General features: G+C 46.1%; 1 pseudogene across 1 annotated transcript; it reads right to left on the bottom strand.

Moving 5' to 3' along the window:
* Positions 1 to 12,770: 12,770 nt before the first annotated feature.
* On the bottom strand, positions 12,771 to 15,429 carry LOC144125636 (uncharacterized; annotated as a pseudogene). The gene is made up of 5 exons (XR_013313400.1): positions 15,424 to 15,429; positions 15,234 to 15,343; positions 14,439 to 14,615; positions 14,068 to 14,257; positions 12,771 to 13,827 (listed from the first exon to the last, which is right to left on the bottom strand). The product of XR_013313400.1 is annotated as an uncharacterized LOC144125636 (transcript).
* Positions 15,430 to 24,620: the final 9,191 nt, after the last annotated feature.

Genomic DNA, 24,620 nt, shown 5'->3' with positions numbered 1-24,620 from the left:
ACAAGCCCCTTGCATAAAAAATACAAAACACTAATGAACATAACAAATAAATAGTTTAACAAAGAAAGTGCACATATGCAGTAGGTAGCAATAAGAAACTAAATATTTTAATCATTTAGTAACACGATGCGTTATGAATATAAACAGTAAATTTACGCATCTTTCTGGTGGGAGCATCTGCTTCGACTTTGTATTTGTGCTTCTCTTGAAAAATGAGGTGTACCGATGTAGCCTTGTGTGGCACAATAATTTAAGAATCTTCAGACTTGAGCCTACTGAACAGAGCACAACTTGCCGGTTTTCCGTCCTTTCAATCAGATTTCTACACGCATTCGATATGTGGGCACTGGGCACTCTACGTGATTTCTTGTCGGAAGGCGGAATCTAATTCCTTTATTAATATAGACATTCTTCAGAGGTTGTGGCTGCAAACATGAAAACGCGCTTAGGATCACCATTCTCCTTGAGTAGTATGAAAGGTTGGTGTCGCTCATAGACAGAGCCGCCGTCTGCTGCAAGCAGTGTTCTCTCACATGTACACTCAGTAGTTCTCAGATCAAAAAAGCTCTTCACAAAAGTGACTGCGATAAGGTGCATATTTTCATATACTATGCGAGGGGCATCTTGTGAAGACCCTTGCATGTCAACTGAGTTGGAGCCTTGAGGCCTGCTGTGGCTTGTGTTTAGTATGCTGCTTCCTGACAACAATACGGAAAGACTCTCCAAGTTGATGAGGAATGCATTTGTTGTCACCTCACAGTCTCCTTGAGAAAGCATGAAAACCCTTCCAATCCAAATATGTTTCAGAGTGGCAATGAATTGGTGCAGGTTGTGTGTCTCTGTAGGGCCGTTTTTATGAATAATTCAAAAAAGGTTTCCAAGGGTCTAGCAGAAATCAAGGAGTGAAAAGATCAGTAAATTGAAAATCTTAATTTATATAGTCCACAGCAGAAGCAAGGCTCTGATTTTAATCTGCCAACCTTTGATGTAGAGTAGTTTCTTGTCCCGAAGGCAACCAAAAGCCCATTGGGCAATCCTATTTATAGGCGACTCAAAGAAGACTCAAGGAGGGTGTTCCAAACCCTCACACAGCGTACCACCACTCATCATCCTGTTTTTCAAAGTTGAATTGTTCCGGCTGTAAAAAAAGTTGTTCTGCCTTTTCCGCGAACTCTGCTGTAAATTTCGCATCAACAGGAAGCCCCTGAATGGTGATGAGAGTGAGAAGTGCCACAGACGCAGATTTGCTGAACATTTTTGTGGCATACTCAGCACTAGATTAGGGGGGGGGGGGGGGGCTAAGGGGGCTGCAGCCCAGGGCCTCACCTCGGACAGTTGAAGGGGGCTAATTTATTTTAACCTGCTTAGCAGATGGAATCATAAGCAACGGAACTTCGAGCGACATGTATGAAGCGAGAAATCTTGAACGAGCAGACGGGGCCCCCGCCTAATGTAACAGCATGCGTTTAGCCTGATCATTTGGGGAGAACATGTCGAGCTGCAAAAACAGGAATCCCCCGCCACCCCGGCGGGGCCCTCTTTCTTTCGAAGCGAGGTGCGTTTGCTTAGAAGAGTTTTTGTGGTTTCCTGTCAGTCCGTCTGTCCTGTGCTGTACGGAGAGGAGGGGCAAGGGGGAAACACTTAAAACATGTAAAGTGGGATTAGGACCTAAACATCTCTTGCTCCTCGTCACCACCACGCCACCCTCCACCTCTCAAATAGTTCCACCGCTGTTCTCATAAAAATGATGTGCTGCAGTACCCAACAGTGCCTCCCATTCGACTTTTCTTTACCGTTCTGATAATTTTGGCGGGGAAGGATGAGTCCGATGGCAGATGATGATGATTTTGATGGCAGAGTCTAGGCAGAAAAGGAAAGAAGACGTCACGCGTGCTTTTGTCCGCGTGCCGTGGGGAATGGAATGTTTGCTGTTCGGACTAGGGATGCGGAAGAGTGAAAGGGGAAGTTGGAGAGCTGGACACAAAGGCCTGTCTCTAGGGCCCATTCCTGCCTAGTGGCTGCGGACCCTCACGCGCGCTCAATGGAAAAAGAAGGTCAGACTGGCCACCGAACTTTCCAGAAAGAAGTAGAAAAAGAAGACTCAGAGCCGACGGAGGGCGCGTAACTTCGCCCGCCCTAGGAGTCGCTCTCTCCCTTTCGTTCTCTCGCTCGGCGTCGGCGGGGCGGAAGAAAAATCTAGAACCTCACAGAACAGATGACTGCTCCTAACCATAAGGAAGACGAGACCAGGAACGCGAGAGAGTGAGTTTGCATGGAGAAGGAGGGAATTTGTACAAGGAACTCTATGCGTATGTGAATGCCTGCTTTGGCGCTAATAACAGACAAACGCGGCGCGCGTCTATGAAAGCAAGTTGATCGCGGGCTGCGATTTATCCCCGAGCCGCCTGTTAAGCTTGCATAAGCCCGCCCGTTGAGGAGCTCCCGCGGGATGCACCACCCTCGGCCAGCCACGGACCATCCAGGCAGCATGCGCCAGTCATCGGGACGGCCACCTTTGGACACCTGCGGTCGCGTCGGACTGAAGAAGTGTCCGGTGCGTTGAACAATTAGCATCCATTCGTGCGAAAATGCTGTCAGAAGCATCAAAGTGGTGCGTCTAAACGAAAGGCAAAGTTAGAAAGAGAATAGCATGAAAACAAGCTACCAAAGATGTCAAAGTACCTACTGAAAGCAGCTTCCGGGGGGCAGTATGATCGCTCCACCCAGATTTCGTGTCACTCTCAATAGTACCGACTGTGCTTCTATGGAGGACTTGCCACTCCATCACCACGGTTTCCTGGCAAGAAGCAAGGTTTTACTCATCTTGGTTGCTTGGGTCCTGTGAAAACGGTGCCAACCTCGGTAGTCCATATTTCTGAGCAACCGACGCTAACCGAGCCCTTTTGCTGTTCCTGAGTCAGCAACGTCTATGCTACTCGGCCGGACACCTGCCACAGAGCCCCAGGTGTCCGGTCCGCCACGCCCGATTTCTACTACTGCTGATCAACAGGTGCCAAACTTCCCCGACGAGCCTCCTTCTACTGACGAGCACCAAGAAACAACACTCCAAGAACCGACTTACTTGTTTCCTGTTAGTTTGGCTTCAGATAATCAGGTTACCAGCCACAAAGTGCCCCTCGAGAGGACGAATGAGACGGCTTCTCGTTGAGGCCACAGAGAGGTACAGACACCCCCGCAACAAGAGCTACGTTGGGAGATTCTCCGATTTGACCCTGCTAAGTGGCCGGACGTTATTACTGACAGCTTTCGGAGTGTATGCCTTTAGAAAGGGCCATTGTATTTTAAAAATCGGGCAGAAAATTTTCCGTCTTCTGAAAGGCAATACAAAATTCAGAAACGCTCTGTCATCTCATCTTATCGTGCGAAAGGATGTAAATGGGGAGGCGTACGAGCGACACTGGTTAATGTACTCGAAGTTCAAAGGCTCCGTTTAGGTTTTCATGTGCAAACTATTTTCGGCTTCAAGCAACCCCAGTGCTTTCGCAGCGCACGGCTTTTCTGGTTGGAAAAGAGCAGACGAAAAGGTTTGCGGACATGAAAATACGTCGAGCACCGGAACTACCTGGCAGCATGGCTCGCCCGCTCTAACTCGAGCAGCACAATTGACAAGTAGCTGGTTAAGCATCTTGTCACTGAGACCGCTTACTGGACACAGGTGTTGAAGCGCGTAGTCGATGAACTTAAGCTTCTAGCTGAGCGCAACCTATTGTTTAGTGGCAGTGAGGAGATTTTTGGTTCACCGAGAAATGGTGATTATATGGGAGTGCTTGAGGCCATTGCCAAGTTTGATCTCTTTCTAGAGGAGCCCAACAAACTCTACGGGAACAAAGGAAAAGGTCACTCATTGTATCTGTCAAAAAACCATTTGTGATGAATTTATCGAGCATATGGCAAAGTCTCTCAAGGAACGTCTCGTTGACGAAGTGAAACGCGCAACATACTTCTCTTTAATTGTTGAGTCGAGTTGAGTTGAGTTGAGGTGTTGAATGCTAGAGGTGGGATTAGCCTCGCTTATTCTGTCAGCAATTGCTCCACCGTAGCGCCACTTCTATGTTAATAATCTCCCAAAACCTGTCGGATCTACCCCCACTATGCGCACAGTCACCTCTAACAGCACATATTCAACTCCCGCAGTCACCATCTATGCACGCATTCACTCCATACAGTCCACATCACAGTCCACTCCAGAAGTCATCATCTATGCACATATTCAGTTACAGTAGAAACACAGTCCATTGCAGGGCCACAATCCATAGACACATTCAGTCACAGTATAACATAGTGCACTCCAGAAGACGCCATCTATGCACACATTCAATCACAGTAGACCATAGTCCACTCCTGCTGTCACCATTTTAGAAACAAGATAAGTGTCCTGCAGAAATGTTAAATGAAAGCGTGCACACATTCCGTTGTTGATACAACTCCAGACCTTACTCACGGTGATCATCTGTCAGTTGTTTTACGATACTATTTAAATGGGAAAGTGTACGACCGCTTTCTTGGATTTGTTCCAATCGAACCGCATACCGGCTTGTATCTTTTCGATACCGTAATGTCCCTCTTGACGACCAATGGCATCTCAATTGATGATTGTAGGGGCCAAGCTTATGATAACGGGAGTAATTTGTCAAGAAAATACAAATAACTGCAAGCTAAAATCAATCACCTGAAAGAATTAGCAGTCTACGTCTCATGTGCTGGTCATTCACTGAACTTAGTTGGCGCGTGTAGCATTGACAGTCGTCTTGAGGGAGTCAAAGTTTTCACTGTAATTCAGACTGTATGTGTTCTTTGCTGCCCTACCTAAGCTATGCAGGTATTATTTGGACAGCATGGGCGGAACTAGCCAGCAGCTTGTTTTGAAAAGTCTCTCTGAGATCAGGGGGTCGATACGCTGAATCATGTAAGGCCATTCTGAAAAAATTCAATAGTCTTGTGTTGTCTTGAAGCTATATCAAAGAACGAGGAAGAAAACGGTGACCCTAGGAAAGAAGCGCACTCTCTCATGCCGATAATGACAAAACTAGAGACTGCATTCATGGCGATTTTCTGGAGTGAAATCTTGGAGCGCTTTGACAAAACGAGAGCACCCCTTCAGAAACCAGGCCTAGACATTACAACTGCTGTAGACCTGCTGAGCTCTCTAGAAGGCTTTGTTAATTCTTTGCGACCTTTCTTTGATACCTTCAAAGAGAGAGCACGAACGCTAAGTACTAATCACTGTTATCGGGATGAGGGCAAACGCATCGTTCTGAATAAGCACCGGGATGAAAAAAGCGATAGTGCGCTACAAGGTAGAAAAACGTTTATCGTAGAGACCTACAATGTTGTACTTGACAGTATAGGCTCTGCTTTGAAGTGCGAAAGGCTGCCTACACTGAACTCTGCGAAAGGTTCGGATTCTAAAATTGCTGGCAGAAGTTTGGAGCGAGGCCTCTCTGGCACGACAGGCTGAGCAGTTGGTGAAAACTTACAAAAATGATTTGGAGCCAGTAATTTCCGCTGAAATTATTTAGTTTGCGAACTTTCTGCACAACTCTGTGTGCCAGGACACAAGTCCACTGGGACTAATGAAGGTTCTACATGAAAGAAAGCTTACTGATGTGTTTCCGAACCTTTCTATTGCTTTGCGAATGTACTTAAGCATACCCGCTGCAAACTGGGATACCGAACGATCGTTTTCCAAGTTGTCGCTGATAAAAAAAAATCGCCTTCGTTCGAGCCTCTTTGACGACAAGGTGAACTCGCTTGCTATCATGTCCAGTGAAACTGACCTCCTCCGCGATCTATCCTTCGAACAGACTACATCTGATTTCACCAAAGCAAAGGCGCGAAAGATTTCATTTTAAAAGAGGACTGTTTGCGCTATACATGAATAGTTTCAATAAGTTCGTTGTGGCGCCTCCAAGCCTCCACGTTGCCAATGAAACGCTGAGCAGTGTTATTAAGATATGCTAATCTTCGTTGTTCGTCTCTTGTTTGTTCTTGTGATATTTAGCGGGCTTACGAAGAACTGAATTTTGTTGTTTTTGATAGTGCCACGTTTATTTGGTGTCGTCCTTGCTTGTCTTACCTTTAACGAAAATATCTTGAAATAATGTTTTGTTGTTATTACACTTGATAATTTTTATATCTATTCTATTGCATTTTTATGGTGTTTGTATTGCCTTAAGTATTGCATATATCCATTGCATATTTTTAGAGTAACGTGTATAACGATTACTGCAGTCGGACGCTTGAGTTTTAATAAAGAAAGTTTTGGATACACCCATGCGTCTTCTCACGGAATTAAACTTAGTGATGCAAACAAGGCCTAGCTTCAGAAGGATCAACATCGGATCTGTGTTGTCTTTTCTATGTTTTTGTTCGTCTTGAATGCACTAAACTTTTCCTTAAAGCCTAGCTTTTGCTGAAAACAGATTGGAGATTAATCACAACATGAACATATCTGTTGGTGTTTACAACAGCATGCGTTCCAAGCAAGTTTTGTTTTCCTTATAATAATGACAATAATTAAAATCCCGTTGATCGCACTTCATTCTTTTTAATTTAGTGGAATTAAAATGAAACATTGCATATTTTCAGTGGCGTAGCAGGCAACAGAGGGGAGGAAGTATAGGTAAAGAGGTCCTGCATGCGCATTACCCCAGGTCCCCATTTTTCTTAATCCGGCCCTGGGCATACTTAACTCATGTCAGCGAAGGGCATCCTGCAAATGTGTTGTTCTTTTGTTTCTTTACTAATCTGCTTCTGAGATGTTCAGTTGATGTGTCCAAGTACGACTTATGGATGGGATGGATGAGCATTATTGACAGGCTTACAGTGTTCCGACTCTTGAGCGCCGATGAATTCTATCACCAAATGACCTTCTGTTTCAAGCCACTGAATTAAGTCTAATAGCACCGTGTATATTGCAAGAGCTGATGATGCTTTGTGGGCCGCCTCAAAGGCTACTTGCTGAATCCAAGGTCTTGATATGCCAGACACTGCCCTAAGATCTTTTCCATATGAGAAGTCCTTGTATTCCCATCATCTACGAAGCCAATTACGGCATCCCTCATAGCCTGAGTCGCTTTGAGACATTAAGCCCACATAGACCACAAACAATATATTGCGAGTGATCATACATCAAAATTATTTTCAAGTCTATTTCATTTTATAAAAGACAACATGCTTTGTCTTGAAGTGGCCAGTCTTTTGGTACTGATTCTATTGCATTGATGACACCTGGAATGATACCAAGTGTCATTGGGATACCTGCCAGCCAGCTCCTCAGCATCCTCACATGCGGCAAAGGAAGCATTTCTCTAAAAAAACAATAAAATTTTAGGGGGTGAAAGAACAAATTGTGAGCGATTTGTTTGTTTTTACCAGTGCTTTTTGGATTTTGTTAAAGAGCAGAGCCTGATCTGAAAAAAGGTCTTGTAGGAATTGCGGCACATGCTTTTTTAGAGCCTCTTAATGCGTTACTCGCCTTCCCTCATGTCTTTTTTTACACCGGCCCAGTACTTTCCTGTATCTGTCACTTTGGGAATCCAGTTCCTCAATCCGCTTGAGGATTTGAGTGGTGTATGCAGATGTGCGTCTCCTCTGTCTTCTTTTTGGTGCTTCCGGCTCAGATGTCACCGTTGCCTCTCCAACGCTGGCCTGTCTGGCACCATTGAGGCCACTGGGCCAGCTTCACCTGAAAAAAATATGAAAGAAAACAACGAGACGTCTTTTTGTAAACCTCACCGAGCAGCCTATATCCTATACAAATTACTGTTAGGGTGCCATCAGAGGGTAACTAATTGCTCACCGTGCAATGCTATATCATGTTTTGTTTGAAGTCATGAATATACTCTGGCAGAAATTAGCATTTATAGGTGAAATTTATCATGTAGTGGTCGGAAAATGTTCCCCTCTAAGGACGACAAATTCACAACCACAGAAATTAAATGTGGCAAGAAAGCAGTTCATTAAAGAAATTGCTAAATTTTATGAAACATTGACAGAAAAAAACAACCCTTGCAAAGTAATGGTTTTTGTATTAGTTCATACTCGGCTACATAAGCGAGTTTTACAAAAATGCGACGGCGGCACATTTTATTTCCTCATGTATCTCATTCGACTGCTACGTCATGTTTTACATGCACCACATCAAACTTGGCGGTGCCATGCCTAGTGTAGGCTGTGGAACGGCAAGCTGCGCCCACTTTCAGCTTGGGATGCTTTCGTTAGTTGCACCTGGTATCAAGTGCAGGTGGCAGGGGGTGGGTGCGCATTTCCCACGTCCGATATGCTAGAAAGTTGAGACGGGTCTTATTCATGTAAACGTGGCTGCAAGACAATTGGTATCTCAAGTGCTCTATACATGTTTCATTGTCAGCAGTTTATTAACTTTGTGAACAAAGTGACTGAAGGTATGCCTTAACTATATGTTCTGTTCTGAAAAAATAAACAGTTTAAGTATTTACACAGCTGTGTCTGAACAATGTGTACATTTTCATGACATGTATGAGTTATGCAAATGGGAGGATCAAGAAAGAGTTTTTTGCATTAAAGTAAAACTGATGCACGATTACAGACCTCTGGAAATCCATCACAAAAATATCAAGGCTACCGGCCCATAGTTTTTATGCAAATGCAAAAATGAGCATTTTGCAATAAATACTCATGTTTTTTTGTGCACTTACCACCAGAGGTAAGTTCCATGGTGCTGTTGTGGGCACTCCGATGGCTGTCCTTGGGCCAGTCCCTGTTGAAAAAGAACAAATTCAGTGCAGGAGGCTCGAAACCAGGTGTTTTAGTGCTCAAATGCAATTTTTCTTAAACTAGATTTGCATTGCGTATGTGAAAAAAAGAAGGAGAGAACGAAGATGGGTACAGAAAAAGTAAAAAAGAGCGGCTCGCGCAAAGGGCGCTACCCCGCCTATAAAGACCCTAAAGCGCCCTCGGCCTCCCATTGCCCCAACCGGCGGAAGCGACGCGAAACCGCGAAAAAAAGCCATAACGAACTGGGCGAAACTGTTTCTGGGATCTTCACGAAAGCGGACGCAGCAGAAAGGAACGACCCGCCGCGGTGGCTCAGTGGTTAGGGCGCTCGGCTACTGATCCGGAGTTCCCGGGTTCGAACCCGACCGCGGCGGCTGCGTTTTTATGGAGGAAAAACGCTAAGGCGCCCGTGTGCTGTGCGATGTCAGTGCACTTTAAAGACCCCCAGGTGGTCGAAATTATTCCGGAGCCCTCCACTACGGACCTATTTCTTCCTTTCTTCTTTCACTCCCTCCTTTATTCCTTCCCTTACGGCGCGGTTCAGGTGTCCAAAGATATATGAGACAGATACTGCGCCATTTCCTTTCCCCAAAAACCAATTATTATTACTATTATTAAAGTAACGCGATTAGAGATGCGTCACGAGATAGGACTACTGTGAGGAGTTCGGTTCCCTCCAGTATATGGTCCATCGTGCGCGCTTAGAGCGAGAAACGTCAGGGACAGCCGGGGCGGAGGGAAATTTCCAATGCTTAGAGCAGGCGGCAGGTTGTACCACGTAAAAGCGGTGTCTGGAGCGGCAGTACTACAGTACACCATAGTTTCGAGCAACGCTTCCGCGAGGCACACTGGGGAGTTCAGCACGAATATCGCCAATCAAAGCTGCCTGTGCATCTCAAGCATGCAACTCAAGGCATGCTTTCGACTTTCAGCGCACTGCCCCCACCTGATCTATGTGGCCCACCTGCCTCCTAGGTTGCTCTCTGATGGCTACCTGCCAGAGCCTTGCCCATCCGTGATTGTGACGTCACAACGCAGACACCGACAACAACGACGCGGATTTTCTTGTGAACTAGGCCTAAAGCAATCGCGTTATTAGTTGGAAAACTTCTTAAACAAAATATTAAGGAATAAAAATGCGATAGTCTTTAGGTGCCTGCTATGTGTTCTACTATGAGTGTCTAATGTTCCTCTGATTTTCCCGCCAAATGTCTAATTGGAACTGGCTGTCTTGACCCGCCGCCGTGGCTCAGTGGTTAAGGCGCTGGTTTACTGAGTCAGAATACTCGGATTCGAACCCGACCGCGGCGGCCGCTTTTCAATGGAGGAGAAACGCAAGAAGCGCCCTTGTGATGGGCGATGTAAGTGCACGTTAAAGATCCACACGTGGTCGAAATTATTATTCCGTAGACCTCCAATATAGGCTCCGTACACTGGTCAGAGGGCGCTACGGAGCAGCGCCGCGCTCAGCGCCGCCGTGGCAGATTCCGCCTTACTGAGCCGGCGGAGGTGGCAAGGCGCAAGCTGCCCACTTGCTCTTTTCGCCTTCGTGTGCACGGCCAGCGTCCGCTTTCGTGTTGCATCCACGGTCGGCACGATCCTCTGCTATGTCCCAGGTGGTTTTAGCGGGGTTTAGGTCCATTAAGGGTACAGAAGAATATTTTCATCCCGCCTCTCTGACGAGCGTGAAGAAGTTGTACGACGCTGGACACGTTTCCTTTGTGACGGAAGTTGACGGCGTGAACGTGCGGGCGAAGTGCCGCTCTCAACAAGGGAAACAAGTTTACGACGTTTCATTGCACGTGAGTAAAGTTGTGGCATTTTTAACGTGGCAACAGCCACTGCTGAATACGGACCCCGCTGTCGGCGGTGCACGTTTTGTATCGTTCGTAGCATGTGGATTCGCGAACCGCTTTTCAAATCTCCGTGAGGCTTGTTACAGCGACATTATCATGTGCACGAATAAGCAACGTCGCTTCTCAGGAATATGATTGCCTTACATAGTGGAGTTTTTCAAGTCTCTTAGGAGGGTTTGTAAAGGTATTGCGCGGTGGGAACGTAATTAATCATAATATGCGGGCATCATGTGCGAACGTTCTCTTGTTGTTGGGTGGCTAGTTTGGCGGTCATAGTTTGTGTCAACTGTTGCATTTACATTGTGTTCACCGCAGATAAACAAGAATGACCGCGAACTGCAAGCTGGACTTTGCAGTTGCAGGTACGGCGCTGCAGGGTCTTGCAAACACTGCGCGGCTGTCGCGCTGCATGTCAACATGCACGACGACATCTGCACATCTGAGAGGCAGAGGTGGGGAAGACCATCGAAAAAGGCCCGTGTGGACGATAAAGCGTCGATTGAAGAACTTTTTGGTGGCAAGCATTGCATTTCACTGCTGATGTAATGGAAGTTAAATGTAGTACCTTTTTTTATTATGTATTGCCCGACATTTCGGCATTAGTTAAGAAACTTATTGCTTGTTACGCAGTGGTAGAAGACAATAATGCTTGTGCTTTTCAGTCTGTTTCCACAAAGCATGCCCCAGCTCTATTTCAGCTAATGCACCTGCATATTTTCCTTCAGCTAACAAGCACCCACATGTTGGTGGTGGAGAGCCTCCCAAACCGTTGGACCCAAGCTTTCTGATAAAGCACTTCCCCGACATTCAATGTCCAATGTCTAGAATTTTGAAAGCACGAAATGAAAATGATGAAAGTGCATGCAAGACAGTCTTGCAAGATAACATAAAGTAGTACTTGAAGAAGAAATAGAAAAACTCTGGAGTCTTTTGCAAGAACCAAAAAAAGGCTCTGCACTCTTTAATGGTAACAGCAAAGTTTCCAAAAATATTAATTAAAAAAAGGAGTACGAAGAAGAAATGCCAGCAGAAGTGGCAGCGTACTACACCAAGAACATAAAATGCTTAAGTGCTCTGCACCTATGTGCACTGACAAAGGGGCAGGTTAATAATCACAGGTAGGTGCTTCACCTCCTTGTTCATATGTCACCTTGGAGAGTTGCAATGTAACGTATCTCCTAATTATCCTGTTAAAATTTATAACAGGTGGCACAGAGAAAGAAGATTAAGAATAACTTGTTCGCAAGCACACATGATACGGAGAACAAGGAAGCCTCCTCAAGACCTCTTGAAGACAATTCTGCATCGTCGAGGGTTTTGCTCTGAGGCCACATCATATGGTACGTTTTCCAATATCACAACATCGCACGTTGGGCTGACTGAAAGTTACTTTTCAGGCATGAAAATGGAGCCAGTGGCACGCAAGAACTTTGAGGAGAAAGTTTGTGCAGATGTGTTAGAGGTAAGCTACATGTGTACAACCTGCTTGACTTAAAAATTTGTGATTTCACATTTGGTAGCCTGCACATGACCATTGCACTTTCATGTCTGCGCTTGCATTATTTATATTAATTGTGTACTTTTGGGACATACGCTTCAGAAAAGTACTTTTTCTATTTTCATTTGCTTCAGAAAAATATTATTTCTTTTTCCAGACTGGACTTGTGGTCCATACAGCCCAGCCGTGGCTTTGCGGAAGCCCTGACGGGCTCTTTGAAACGGCAAAGGGTGTTTGCCTTTTAGAGATAAAGTGCCCGTTTTCAGGACGGAACAGTGACATCATTGATGTAGAGCAGGAGGTTACATTTGTGCCGTACATTAAGTACAAGAATGGCAAATTGACGCTCCTTGCAAGTCGCCGATATTACACACAGGTGCAACTGTTAATATATGTGTGTAATCTCAATGAATGTTTTTTTTTGTTTATTCATAACAACAAAACATCACCATCATTGTAGAGAAAGACGATGACTTCCTATGTTCCGCTGTGCGAGCACTGGAGAACTTTTACTTTACGTGACTGCTCCCCGCCCTTGTCAAGTCCACGAGAGTGTGATTAACCTTTCGTTTGAATAAAAAGATGTGTGGAAAAGAGAATATAGCGTAGGTCTGCTGATTGTAGATGGTGCAGCACTTCAAACCTCACTGTTCGGAGCTTATAATAGGCGGCTGGAGATTTGCCAAGACGCAGCAGACATGAAATACGTCGCTCATCACTGCAATCAGCTCTGTGGGTATGCGTGTATTGAGGATGTTGAACATCTTTATGCGCTGGATAATTCTTTCCACATGAATTCGCACCTGTGCAATTTGGTACGTCTCATGCACCTCACTTTCAGAAAATTGGTCCTGACCTTGCAAAAATGGGGGCATCACTAATACAGCCCGTACCTCTTCAAGGCCTGCCTTTATACCCGGAAACCCCTTATCGGCCATCACAACATCGCCTGGTTGCACTAGGTCTAGAAACCCAGAATCCACTGTAATAAAGGAATCTGAACACCTGCCTCCGTATGCCTTTGAGCAGAAGCAGACTGCACCACATGGCGTGATTCCAACAAGGAATTTCAGAGTATATCCTCCTTTGTAATGTGAATACAGCACACGCTGTTGCTACAGTGTACGGTTGTTCTGTACGGACTTCTGTACAATCAATTATCATCGAGCAGTCCTGGTAGTAAACTTTAAGGCAATTTGGCATTGTCTGCCTAATGACATGATCAGTAGGGCGATATATCCACTTCTGCGTGGCAATGCTAAGTATTTTAAGAACACTCTTAAAATGACGAGAGACTGTGTTCCTGGACACGCAGAAAAGCACTGCAAGAGATGAGTAAGTGATCCCAAGTTTAAGCTTCATCAAAAACAGCACAAGCTTATCGGTTATTGGCACATCACAAGTTCGCTCAGCAGAACGGGGCATTATGCTAAGCAGGAGGGCATATATGTCGGGGGACACGCCACACAGATCCTTCATGGCAGCTGCACATGCTTGGACACTGTCGTATCCTGTGAAGCAAGCTGTCCTGCTGTCTCTACCAGACTGGTGGGAAACCACTGCAGGCTTGCACTGTACTTCCGCGTCGCAAATAATTTTGTGGTTGACTTGAGTGCACGCCTCATTGCCTCGTGCCGAACACAGGAACACCGAAAATGTGATGGAACATCTTGCAATGTCGTCGGTTTGGCAAGACTGCGTAGAAAAGAAAAACAGGTATCAGTCATAAAACTGGACAGCTATGTCACCTGCACTGCAGTGAGATGCATATACATAAATTAGAGGTTAAACACTTTAATTCACAATAACGAGAGCAGGCAGTAAACTGCTGAAATTTCACACTTAAACTCTGCATGTAACATGTACACAGAGACGGCTTTGCATCAAAATAAAGAATGGCAGCGTCATTGTTCCATGCCCATCCCGGTTGCTTACCTCGTCTTTTTGTGCAGCGTCAACAGCCATGCAAAGTACCTCCAGGTTGGATGGCTCTTGATTCAGGGGATCCGTTTCAGAGGTGTATTCTTCAGTGCTTGATGCCGTGTCTTTTTCGCTAACAGTGGCAGATGCCTGCTTTGGCATTACTGAGGCAGACGATGCCCTTGCCCTCCTCCTCCTATGCAACCTGAAGCATATGAAACATTCGAAAATTCATATTCTCCTTGTGGTCCTTCTTCTGAACGTTACATAATGAAAATTACCAGCTGCATTGAAATTCTGCAGACTAATTGAACTTAGAATTGCACACAGTAGTTCAAATATTGAATTCTTATAGGTGGTTCACAGTGCTAAAAGACATTTCATACCTTTCATATCGTGCAAGCTGCTTAGTAGCATCGACGTGGCTGACCCTGTATGCATCCGGGAATATGGTTGGGTAGTACCCTGGATGCGATGCGATCGTACTCTTCTCTCCGTTGACGAAATGCTTAGAGCATATTCTTGTCCTCTCATTCGGCACCCACTCGGAACCGTCGGCCAGGCTGAAAAAGACGACACAGCATTGTTTACACCACAAAATCCTCAACCCACAGAGGGCGGAGGCAGACAATACATGCATAATGTTTCCCTAATTGGCCTGCAATTTTACAGAACACAAGTTGTTTACACTACGGAGAAGTGGTCTGCGTACACCGCATAAAAGTTATACCGACACGCTCTATCATGTTTGCCACACTTTTCGCCATTTGCAGGGCCCAAAATAGCTTTGACACATGAGCCAACCGCACTCCTAGCGAATGTGCATGCACGATAACTTCTTCCGTACCCAACCCAGTGCGCCGTACGAACGTTCCTAGGCAAGTGCAGTATGTACATACATGTGAGGAAGTTTGTACGTAGGCGCGACTAAAGAAGTACATTCGAAGAAATGCAGCGCGGACAAACGCCATGAAAGTTAAGTGCGGCGATATATCCGCGATGAGAATGACACGTATGCGTAGGTACATATGCACGAGGTTCGAACAAAACTTCCGCAAACTTCACCGCCCGGAGCGCGGCGAGGCGTTCACATTTAAAATTACCACTCGCGGTATGAAACTGCTAAACGTACCATGTTGAAAAGACGCTAAGACTGGTGTTAAATGCGACAAAGAACTTACTTGATTCTCCGCACTGCCGTGATCCACTTCTTTCGTCGATCTCTTTCGTACGGCCTACCTGGAAATCTGTACAGCTTAATGCCAAACTGTCCTTCGCGGCTATGGCAATCCTTCACGCAGCAATACCGACAACTGCTTTTTCTTTTCGAATTTTTTTTTTGCCGAGGCCAACGCCACTACTACTTCTTGCCGCCATCGTTGCAACGCGACTGAAAGCGTGCAGCCGGTGCAGCTGAGCGCGGCGGCGGTGCTTCCATTCAGCCGGCCCACAGACTCACTGGAGCGGCGCTAGGTGGCGCAAGGATCGTGACCAAACTTGTCTGTACGGAGCCTATAGCACTCCTTTTTTCCTTTCTTCTTTCAGTCCCTCCTTTACCCCTTCCCTTACAGCACGGTTCGGCTGTCCACCAACATGTGTGACACAGTTACTGCGTTCTTTTCTTTCCACAAAACCAATATTCATTTTTTCAGCTTGTCATGCCCCTCCATGGTATGCATGAGTGATCTGCTCCTAGAACATCGAAGCACCTAGTGTTGGATTATCACATGGAGTTACCGTAATCGCGCCCGCTAATCAACATTATTTACCCAATGATCACCACTAATGCGACTTAAATTTATTTCCCAGGGTCGGGCGTCAGCAAAAGCCCTCACATTAACAGCCCCACTGCAAGCCCATGACAGCCAGGATGCCGTATTATGGCTCTGAGATAAAGCTCTATGCTCAGCGCTTTTACATTCGGGCGCTCGCCCGTCTGTATTGGCAGCATCGTCAGCAAGGCTCACCTGCTGCAAGCCAGCACTAAGCTTCTTCGGTATGGTCCCGAGCCAAGCGATAAGAATCGCTCCCACGTTCCCGACCCGAGTACCCCGAAAAGCGTCGCCCGGGCCTACTCCGGGCGAAACGGAGAGGCCGCCGCAACGCGCCAGCGGCCACAATTTTTCCCAAATGCCCGTGACTAAGCTGAGGGAACTAATGCGGCCTCATTCCCGGTAGAAGACGGTCTGCGTGGGAAAACGGCGGCGGATTAGCGGTCGTCGTCTGCCAGCCTTCACAGGCGTCGCCAGAAACGAAATAACACTTTGGCCTACTGGACCCGACCGTGCGTTCTTGTCCGGGGCGTCGACTGACATCTGAAGAACAGGTGTTGGCGGTGCGCGGAATCTTTGGCCTGGCTACGAGATCATCTCCCTCCACCGTCGACGTAGACACCAGGGCATCCTCCTCTCTCCCTGGCTCGACACGTCCGAGGGTGTGTCCATGTGTGCGGTGGTACGTGATAATGCAAGATAGGCCACTCCCACCCTGGTGCAGACGTCCTCAACCTGGGGAATCTAGGGACGGAGAACAGTATAAAACTGGACAGCGAGTGCAGTGAAAAGCGTGCTCCATTTGTGTGCCCCCTTAATCACGCTCGATCATGCTCCGTTTTGAGGCTCCTTGAGCCTCCTTTTAAGAACCTCTCTTCGGAGAGTTCTTTTTGACCTCTATCCATGTAAATAATGTAAATAAACCCTCTTGTAACCTTCCTTACGTCATCCAACTCCTTTATCTCGTCGGCAGTCCATTCCTGGTGATGGTGGCGGTGTTCGGAGCAAGCGTCGTTCCTGACCTGTGGTCCCGTCAAGAACGACTCCGAACCCCTCATATTCAATAGCGCAAACAACGTTGGCGAGGGGAGACAACCCTGCCGAACCGCACAGGTGACGGGGAAGGGGGAAATCTCCTAGCCATGCTGTGGATATCGTCGTATGACATAATGAGCTTATTGAAGCCCTGCGGGACCCCGAAAGCCATGAGTGCTCCAAAAGGTGGCGCCACAAGCGTTGGTGGCAGAGAGGGGAAAGTGAGCCGAGAGAGGCGGTAGTGCAAATATCATAGTACTGAGGAGCGCGCCGCGCGTATCCATGCTAGGCGGGGGAGGGCTTGCTCTGTCAGTCGATTCGCGAGCGATGGAACTAGTCCCCTCGTTGCCAGGATGAGCCACTAGAGCGGGCAGCCGGATGATTTTATGGGACGAGACGGGACGGTGCCAGAACGTAAGTTGGCGATGGCCGGGGTTGCCAGCCGTCCAACCGCGTAGCTGTAGACTGCAGTCTTGGAGTCATTGAAAAAATATTCCGCGGAGGTTTGTGTGATGGCAAGCGCAATATCTGCCTCCTCGGCGTCTCCAGAGGCCGAAGTGTAGACTAAAGCAGTAAGAGTGGGTCGGAGAGAGTTGTCAGTGACTGCAAGGGTGTGGGCTGGGTAGCGGCGGTACGGGGCGGCATCCATGTAAAGAGGTATTTACACGGGCGATGTTATCCCTCCCAAAGTGAGGGCGGCTGCGAACACGTCGTGCCTTCGAGAGTGCTGGCGGCGACGCAATTTCCGGTTTTGGTCCACCGGCCGCCGCCAACGGGGGAGGGGACACAAGCGTTTGCGGGTCAGTAGGCTGGAAACGCTGATTGGTCCAAAAAAGTGACGTCACGCCTGTAACGTCATGGTCACGTGACTTTTAATGATGTCATGTCCGGTTGGGGACAGACACATTTTCTCTAGAGTTTTCTCGGAATTCCCCACGTTTGTGAAAGCGTGCGCGGGATAAAAAAACCGCATCTTTACCTCCACCCCACCCAGTTCGACCACTTTGCCGAGCGGGGTGCAGTTCAACAACCCTTGCCTAAATGCTCCCGCCATTCACGTTTACCCCCCCCCCCACGACACTTTACTGAACTCCGTTGCTTTGTCGCCTTTTTTATTTTTATTTTGTGTGTTTGTGTTTGCATGCACAGTGCACGTGTCTCTACTTAAGCTAACTGCGCCGCTGATTCCGCATTGACTACTCCTGCCGAGGAGGCTCCAGGGAAGTGTCCTGCCATGTCTGCGCTTTATTCTGTTTTTTTTTACTCGTTTTGGCCAGCGGCACGCGAGTACACGCATCTCCGCGAATCCGCCACCGTCTGTTTCTGTACTCGCCGCCGCTCTGCTTCTAGAGCACTGTAGCTCTGCCTTGAGGGGCGACCATTCTCCCCTCCCGCTCCTCGTTTTCCTTTTTTTCTTTCTCTTTTTTTTCTGCACGCTCCCAGCGACTTCTCGGTGGACATGGTGCGACAGCGCGTTTTTCTTTTTCTATTTATTACTCTTTCTTCCTTTTCTAGTATTTTTCTTTTGTGTCCATCTTCTTTCCAGCACCCGATTGCTTGCTGCTATTTTCATGTGGCGGACATGTGTGCAAATTACAACTCCTCAAGAACGGGAGGAAGATCGCTGTAACTTCAGTCTTGAGAAAGGACAGGCTCTGTCCGAAACGTCGACTCAAAATAAATCTGTCTAAATGAAGCGTCTCTCAACTTTGCATATATATATTTAGTTACCCGGCCTTGATGTAGTGTCTCTGTACACCAACATACCGCATGATGATGGCATCCGAGCTCTGGTCGCATCCTATGGAAAACACAAAAACGCTGATGCTCCTAGCCAAAGTACCATCGCTGCACTTACTGATCTTGTCCTCAAGCTCCACTTTTTTGAATTCAACAACTCCTTTTACCTACAAACGAGTGGTACCGCTATGGGAACGAAAATGGCGCCAAACTATGCCTACATATATATGCATAGAATTGAATCGGAGTTTATCCGCTCATACCCAACAAAAACGGCTTTTTACAAACGCTTCCTAGACAACATATTCATGGTATGGACGAAAACAGAGGACCAATTCATCCAGTTTGTTTCACCATTTAACAACGTACATCCAAACATCTGTTTCACACACCCTTACTCCACCAGTCAAATTAATTTCTTGGACGTCTCAATTGGAATGAAGAAGGGTACCTTAATCACCAGTGTCTATAGAAAGCCCACGGATAGGCAACAGTACCTTCATTACAAGAGCTGCCACCCACGCCACTGCAAAACTTCAATTCCATATTCCCAAGCCATCAGGTTCAAACGGATCTGCTCACGACCAGAAGACTTCGAAGAAAATTCTAGCCGTATGCGGGAGGTTCTGAGGGACCAATGCTATCCGGCCTCTATTATTGATGATGCCGTTACGAAAGCGGAAGCAACAGACCGTAATGAAATGTTTTGGGATCCCCCATCAGCAACCGCAAATGAACACCGCTCTAATCTCGTCTTAACCTTCGCAAACAACCTTCCTAATGTCAACAAAACTCTAAAAAAAAACATTTCAACATAATCGAACAAAACGATCGACTGTCAAAAATTTTTCCAACAGTTCTACGGGTTACCTACAGACTACAAAAAAAACATGCAGAATTATGTAGTTCACTCTACTGTCAATAAGGGAAAGCCTGTGGTTTGCCTACCTTGCAGGAAGAATCGCTGTCGAGTTTGCCAGCACATGCGGACAACAACACTAGCTCAAAGCACACACTAGCTCAAAGCACAACTTCAAACACTCCATCCGTGAAAACTTGAACTGTGACAGTAGTAACGTAGTATGCATGCTCGAGTGTGGCGATTGTCAGATGCAATACATTGGCCAAACCGAGAATTCCTTCCGAATTAGATTCAACAACCACCGCGCGCACACCAGATCTCTTCCTCTCCTCCCCCTGTCGAAACACCTTTCCCAGGAAGGTCACGAGTTTCACAAACTAAAAGTTACGCTGCTACAGAGCGGCCACCAAAATACCCGTGAGCGTGAGCAAAGACAATCATGTTTTATATATAAGTTTAGTACTGTGCAGGCCGGTATGAATGAGAACCCTGGTACTCTCTCCACACTTCAGAGGTCAGAGTCTTAGCCCTACTGAAATTCACAGCACCCCGACTGCATCGCCTGAGGTCATGCCAATTTGCGTGCTTGCTTCCACATGCCGCCCTTCTCCTCCCCCTGCCATTCTTTCATGGTCATGACCAGAGAAAACAGTTGTGACAGCAAAGCATATTGCCTATTCCCCCCTCATCTTTTTATATTTTTTATATATTTTATTTATTTATTTTTTCCTGCTTTGTAGATGATAGAGCGTGATGCTCCATATAGGGCAGTAACCCATTGCAATAATGCACACTTGGGCGATTTCGCGCCTTCGTTCCCCATTTTCTTTCTGTTAGTCTCCCCTCTCTCTCAGTTTTTAGGAAGGAGCCCTCTTTTTGTCTCCGCGACGGAAGGCGGGCGGAGGCACCTTCGACGCATCTTCGCGTTTCGTAACTTCACTTAATTGAGGTCTCCTTCGTTTTAAAATTGCGCTCGTGGCGGCAGGCGTTCCGGAACGACGCTGACCTCCGACGCCGCGCGAATGCAGAAGCATATATAGATTTGCGCCGGGATGCAGGAAACTCCGGCGCCAGACGCCTCTAAGTAGGTAGAAAACAGTGCCTTCCACTGGTTCCATGGTATTGGTGGCTGATCCGGGGTTTTCAGGAATGTACGAGGGGGCGTAAGATCCCGTGAAACTCATAGTAAAGGTTTACCTCGTCGGCACGTTGTTGTATTGTAGATGCAAGATCGAACGACACACCGGAGCGAGCGATGTCATGATGACGCCAAGTTTCCGCCGAACCCCCCCCCCCCTCCACTTTTCTTGCGTCACGTATACGTGGTGTCAAGCAACATGCATGCGACTGAAACTGAAACTCTGAAGAAGAGAAACTGAAAGTAAGAGAACTGAATTTGAAAATAAGAGAAGAGAAATTGAAACTGCCGCACAGTTCATAACCTGAAGGACACAACAGTATCACGTATTACTTAACGTCTTCATAAAACCGCTGTTTGTTCTTCTATAAGATTAGCAGCATTAGTATATGTTTGCTAATAATAACACCCAGGTAATGAACATGATTAACCAACTTAAGTAGTTTGGGTTCTGGTGGAACACATGCCTTTGTGTATACGTCAGAAATTAAATTGTGAAGCAAGCCTTGAAACTGCCTGTGCATTTCTCATACAAAAAGGGAAAAAAATTATCTTGGTTTCATAGCATGCGTGTCATCTATATCAGATGTGATTGTAATCTTGAGATATAATCTGAAATGACCCATGCTGGCTGCCATGAAAAATCACTTTTTTAATTCTTCAACAAACCTCATAACTCATTTATGTCACGAAAGGAATGAAATGCTTCACTTATGTCTCATTGCTTTGGTACAGTCATGGTTCATTATGCAATGTAAAATCTGATTTAGGAATATTTTTGTTACTTGTTGCACGGTTTGTTCCTGAAATTCAGCACATCCGCCAGTGTTGCGTTCCCCCGTGGTTTTCTTTTTTATTAATTGAGTACAGATGAATAGCCACCGCATTCTTCGCCGATCGCCCAGTGGTGGTATGTGCCATCTTTTGATAGGCTAACAATATCAACAACATTCGTCTTTCACTTTCAATCATATATGTGCTGCACTATACTTTTTCTTCTACTTTGTATTGATTCCATCCATAATGATGTCCGAGTTTAAAGACAAATCCTCAATGCTTGCAGATATTTACTATGTGCCCAATTTTCGTTATTGCGACAATGATGGCACAATATGTAATGAAGAAGTTAATATATATTTCACCACTTCAGTTCGCAAAAAGACTATGAGAGAGAAAGAGCAAATCACTCACAGCCAAAGTACCTTTCACATACTTCTAAGCTGTGCAGATAAAACGGCTAAAAAGGTAATGTTCCCTAAACTCATTCCATACTACGGCCGGCTTTCAGGCTAATTGTGAGAAATGTCTGTGTAAGCATGGAGAAAGGGTTGAGCCGGAATTCTGTCATGATTCATGGAAGAAAAAGACAGTAGGCATGGGAGGCACTGGGGAGAAGAAGAGGCACTGGCCACGCTATCAGCTTCCGCAAGTTAGGTTCTCGCAAGCTCCGCTGCAGGTTGATCTGATCTCCTTGCCACTAGTTGCTGATACGCAGGCTAACCCCGTCTTCTATTACGACCATATTTGCCCGTCCCATGCGAAACATATGCCCGCAAATATCCTAAATGGTCGTCTTTCTGAACACCTACACAATTTTCCTCATCATACTGTTCTCTCCACTGATGCCTCCGGCAGCTGTGAGAAGGCGGCGATTGGGATATATTCGCAAGATCTGGCTTGGAGCTATTCTGTCCGTATCCCTGGTTATACTCCTATATTCTTCGTAGAGCTTTTGGCTATTGGTTTGGCTTTTCTCAAACTTCCCAGGCATGTAGCACGGGTTCTTATTCTTGCAGACTGCCTTTCAGTTCTAGTCTCTCTCCAAAATTCCGGAAAATCTTTATTGAATCGATCGCTTATGTTTTTTGTTCCGTGCACAGTACGTGAGATCCGCTTTGTCCGGGTACCAGCAGGCATTCGGGTGTCTATTTTAACGAGGTGGCTGATTTATTGGCAAGGTTAGCTCTAAGCGCTCCTGTAATCTATCCCGTCCCTCACCTCATTCTGTTGGAAACTTCACGTTTCCAGCTTTTCCAAAATATTTCAGCCAGCTTGAGTGATCCGTTGCTCAACACCACGGATTTCCACCACTTAAAGTACCCATGGAATGTCCGGTGGTGTAAATCAAGGTGTTTTGAAGTGTCCAGGACACTTCTGCGATGCAAAATTCTTCACTTAAATTTGTACTTACGCAAATGCGGGTTCACTGCGACAAACCTATGTGACTCATGTGGGCAAGTTGAAACATTAGATCATTTTCTCCTCTCTTGCCGGCGGTTCGCAGTTCAAGGAAAGCAGTATTTGGATGTCCCTCTTTCGAGGTTAGGACTCCCTCTGTCTCTTCCAGTTCTTCTCTCGTTCGGTGCGAGCGCCAAGGAATTCCCGTTAAGTAGTGTTTGTGGCTACCTATATGATTACATAAGTGTAACTTACCTTGTTAGCTGTATACAAAATTCTGTCTCATGTCCAAAAGGCTTGATTCTATTCCTGGTAATTCATATTTCTTAAATTTAATAGAATTTCCCTATTTTCATCTTTATTCAGTCTTCTACACCGCCGCCTCACGTCTTTTTTTTTTTGCCTCGTGCAAATACTTCATTGGCAATCTCCACTGTACCTTGGCCAATCCCCCCGCGTGGGTATGCGCCATATTTACTGAGATGAAGAAGAGTGCGGACTACAAACACTATCTGTACTTGTGCTCTGTGTTTTTTTGTCTGTTTGCATTGTAAGCCATTAATAGGTAGAAAGGCATGCACGTAATGGGCATACCCTGAGCACATGAATGCGGAAAGCTGGTCATGGCTGTCAAAGCATTGCCAACAAAGCAACGGGACCTTCATGAAACAGGATATGGTTGTGACCCCTCACATGCAATGATTTCCACAAAATTTGAAAATGTGGCAAGTTACAGCAGTCCCGTGGTTATATTGCTGCAAACCAAGCTAGCTCATTTATACGGAAACATTTTTAGAGGCTGCCAAAAAGGAACATGTCAAAAAGTTACACATAGCATCCTGTTTCATTGATGATGTTTATATCTGTGGTAAACGATATGAACAAGCATCTCTGTGTTGGCTAACTGTTCTGCAATCAACGCACTGTCATGCAGTGCATACACAGTCACAGTCCAGTGACTGCAGAGCGGTCTGCAACCAGTAACTTGCAACTATACTATGCAGCAAGCTTCTTTGCACGGTATTTGTTACATTTATTGAACGATGGCATGGAATTGGTATGGCTATTTCTACACAGTGCATTTCCTAAAGACTCCTTTCTGCCATACTGTACTTTTTACACAAAAAGCTTCCTACAGAGTCATTTAAATCACTACGCATAAATATGTTTGTAGCAGGTGTGTGAGCACGAACAAAAAAAATGTTTTTATTTTCCTTAATTCTCACGACATGGGCATTTATATATTGGTACAACTTTTTTCAGGCATCCCAACTGATGCATTGATGTGTTTGGTACACATTCATCTTCAGACATTTCATGTCTGTTGGGTAAAAAAATACGAAATAATAGTTGACTGCATTAGTTTTTACTGACATAACTAGCATCACACAGCATTCTCTTGAAATTCCTCTAGCTGTCTGTAATCGGCTTCTTTGTATAGCTTCATACTTCTTTCATTTAAACTCTGCACACTGCTCTTTTCACCGCACACAGTGACATGGCACGCGGAGCCCCGCGGAAATGGTCGAGGGGGATTAGGAGGTCGGCTGCTACTTCCCTGGAATCCAAACACAGCTATAGGCACCTGTAAGTCACGGTTAATTTCGGAAAGGCAGCTTTGCCCTCTTCCTTTCGTCGTCTTGTCTTGTCCATCGTGCGTCGTCTCGCGGCGAACCCGATAAAGGGGAGGCCATCAACCCCGGACGCGACTAACCTCTGCGGAACACCCTAGGTACACCAGCCCTCTAGTGTCCCTAGCGCGTTAAGCCTAGCGTTTTTAGCTGCTCAACTTATTGAACCTAGAGCTTGACAGTCCCTAGGCCACATTGTTTGCGTTATTTCA

The sequence above is a fragment of the Amblyomma americanum genome, chromosome 1, assembly GCF_052857255.1.
Source record: "Amblyomma americanum isolate KBUSLIRL-KWMA chromosome 1, ASM5285725v1, whole genome shotgun sequence".
Taxonomy (NCBI): Eukaryota; Metazoa; Arthropoda; class Arachnida; order Ixodida; family Ixodidae; genus Amblyomma; species Amblyomma americanum.
Note: the sequence above shows the minus strand (reverse complement) of the source record. Positions and strands in the feature narration are given on the sequence as shown.